Source organism: Triticum dicoccoides, unplaced genomic scaffold (assembly GCF_002162155.2).
Source record: "Triticum dicoccoides isolate Atlit2015 ecotype Zavitan unplaced genomic scaffold, WEW_v2.0 scaffold164627, whole genome shotgun sequence".
NCBI classification, from domain to species: domain Eukaryota; kingdom Viridiplantae; phylum Streptophyta; class Magnoliopsida; order Poales; family Poaceae; genus Triticum; species Triticum dicoccoides.
The window spans coordinates 1-3,352 of record NW_021217838.1 but is presented as its reverse complement, the minus strand read 5'-3'; the positions used below and the strand labels follow the sequence as shown (position 1 = coordinate 3,352).

At 51.6% G+C, this 3,352-nt stretch overlaps 1 pseudogene; it reads left to right on the top strand.

The window, feature by feature from the left end:
• Window positions 1-1,635: 1,635 nt before the first annotated feature.
• Window positions 1,636-2,997, top strand: LOC119344330 (annotated as a pseudogene).
• The last annotated feature ends 355 nt before the right edge of the window (window positions 2,998-3,352 follow it).

Genomic DNA, 3,352 nt, shown 5'->3' with positions numbered 1-3,352 from the left:
CCCCTCCGATGAGTTGTGAGTAGTTTACCACAGACCTACGGTTCCATAGTTATTAGCTAGATAGCTTCTTCTCTCTTTTTGGATCTCAATACAATGTTCGCCACCTCTCTTGTGGAGATCTATTCGATGTAAACTCTTTTTGCGGTGTGTTTGTCGAGATCCGATGAATTGTGGGTTTATGATCAAGTTTATCTATGAATAATATTTGAATCTTCTCTGAATTCTTTTATGTATGATTGCGTTATCTTTGCAAGTCTCTTCGAATTATCAGTTTGGTTTGGCCTACTAGATTGGTCTTTCTTGCCATGGGAGAAGTGCTTAGCTTTTAGTTCAATCTTGCGGTGTCCTTACCCAGTGACAAAAATGGTTGCAAGGCACGTATTGTATTGTTGTCATCGAGAATAACAAGATGGGGTTTATAACATATTGCATGAGTTTATCCCTCTACATCATGTCATCTTGCTTAATGCGTTGCTCTGTTCTTATGAACTTAATACTCTAGATGCAGGCAGGAGTCGGTCGATCTGTGGAGTAATAGTAGTAGATGCAGGCAGGAGTCGGTCTACTTGTTATGGACGTGATGCCTATATACATGATCATGCCTAGATAATCTCATAACTATGCGCTTTTCTATCAATTGTTCGACAGTAATTTGTTCACCCACCGTAATACTTATGCTATCTTGAGAGAAGCCTCTAGTGAAACCTATGACCCTCGGGTCTATCTCTTATCATATTGGTTTCAATCTACTTTTATTTGCATCTTTACTTTTTGCATCTATATTATAAAATACCAAAAATATATCATACTATCTTTATTAGATCTCACTTTTGCAAGTGGCCGTGAAGGGATTGACAACCCCCTTTATTGCGTTGGTTGCGAGTTCTCAGTTTGTTTGTGTAGGTGCGTGGGACTTTTGAGGAGCCTCCTACTGGATTGATACCTTGGTTCTCAAAACTGAGAAAAATACTTACGCTACACTTGCTGCATCATCCTCTCCTCTTCGAGGAAAACCAACGCAAGCTCAAGACGTAGCAGAGGCCGAGTTGATAATATCCAAATACATGGATTTTACCGAAAACACTCCATACATGCGAGGAAGGTGTGCCACACATGCTTTGACATATTGCAGTTAAACACCCACGCACCAGGTACTGAGGATACTTGGGTTACGTGGTGGCTCAGAACGAGAACAGATTTTCAGGGGAAGGATAGAAGAGGGTTCGACTCGTTAGTCATCGAAGTGGCATGGTCCTTGTGGAAGCAACGGAATGCTAGAGTGTTTAATCGGCCACAACAATGCAAAGGGCCGAGAGAGCTAGCCAGATGGATCCTAGAAGACGTCCTCGACTGGAAGCGAGCAGGAGTGGGTGTGGGTGGACTAGATAGATTTGTGAGATGTTGATGTATGAGGTTCGGTCGGTGTGGGTGTTCAGTCGATTAATGTTCGCATCGATCGCGGGTCTCTTGTAAATATTTTGCTCTTTTGACGCAATTGGCGGACTCTCGAAAAACAAAAGATCGACCAATATACTGTCCCACCGACAGGTAGGGTCCATGCTGAGCACATGGGGAAGAGCCTTTTCGCGGAGCTGAATGAACCGGGTCCATGTGAGCCAGCCAGCGAGCCGACCCCCTCCTCGGCTTCTCTCTCCGATTCCACCGCCACCTCACGCACCCCTCGCTCGCTAGCTACAGTTCCACCACCAAATCGACCACCGCCGACTCCTCCGGCGAGATGCCGCTCCCGCTCCGTCGCCTCTCGCCCCCCCTACGCCGCTCCCTCTCCACCGCCGCGTCGCGCCCCGCCTGGGCGATGGTCTACCGGATCTCGACGGCGGAGGAATCGGCGCGGGGCGCGTCCCTGTCGCTCGCCCCGCCCCCGCTCCCCTCCCGCGTCACCGTCCCCAAGCGGGCCTTCGTTCTGGACGCCCTCCCGCCCGCCGACCGCCGCTTCATCAACGTCTTCGGCAGCAGCGTCCTCGCCGCGAGCGGCCACGGCCTCCTCCTGCTCGGCGCCTACAAGAACCGCGCCAACGCCTTCGAAATGTTCGAGGGCCGGGCCCCGTCCGCCGTCCCGTTCGAGGTCCTCGACCAGGTGTACGAGCGCTGGTGCTGCTCCGACCCGATGAGGCTGGCCCGCTTCGTCTGCAACCCCGTCACCGGCGAGATGGCTCGCCTCCCGGACTTCGACGGCACGGAGGACGCCTTCGCCGCGTCCACGGGCCTCCTCACCCACGCCGACGGCGGGCACGGGCCGCCCAAGAGGTACGCCGCAGCGCAGCTCAGCGTGGTCGACCGCGGACGCCGATTCCTGTTGCGCCGGCTCACTTCAGAGTTCAGAGACAGGAAAGTGGGACGAGTTGGTGCTGCCGTCCCCGCTGCCGCCTGGGCGCCGGATGCACATGAACCACGAGGTGCTGGACTTCGGGGGCCGGCTCTGGTGGGTGGACGTGAGCTGGGGCGCCGTCCACGTCGATCCGTTCAGCGACCGGCCTGAGCTCTGCCACGTCGAGCTGCCAGGAGGCAGCATGCTTCCTAACCAACAGAGCGCTATAGAGATGTGGCAGCTCCTCCTACACAGGCGCATGGGGGTCAGCGACGGCAGGCTGCGGTTTGTCGAGGTTTCTGAGGACGAGCCCTTCCGCATCAAGTCGTTCAAGCTGGACGGCGAGAGTGGCCGCTGGACGCTGGAGCATCAGGTGTCGTGGAGAACTCTCTATTCCGATGCCAAGGCGACGCCTTTGATTGCTGCCATTGATCCACTCGACCCCGACTCGCTGTATTTCACCGTGCTTGTGGGCAAGGCATCATGTTTAAGCGTGGATCTCTCTGTGCCTGTGGCCAAAGCATTATGTTTAGGCGTGGACATGCGCTCAAAGACACTGATTGAGTCTATGACATTAGGTGGTGGCGGTGTTCATCCAAGCAAGTGCAACTCAAGCTTCGTTCTGCCATGTGTGCTCCCCTCATTTCTCGGATCAAGCTCGATTCCAGGTGATCACAGTCTCGCACATTTCTCTTTAGTTACAATACAATGATGTCTATCTAAGTACACGATTAATGTCTTTGTGAGACTCTACATATGTGTTTAGTTTAAGTCATGTGTGTTTGGCCCCTTGTGTGCCACATTGGTTGTGTTATTGAGCATGCCTGCAGTTTGTCAACATTTTTCTTCAAGCATTTCGGCCTATATTGGTTTTCTAATCATGTCAGATTTTGCCGTGGTCAAGAGAAAATTTATTTTGAAACATGTATGCAGTAGTATGAGTATTTAGCTTCTAAAAACAACTAATTTTAGGGCTATTTGTAGCGTAGGTTAATCCTATAATGATCAACTAATTTTAGGGCT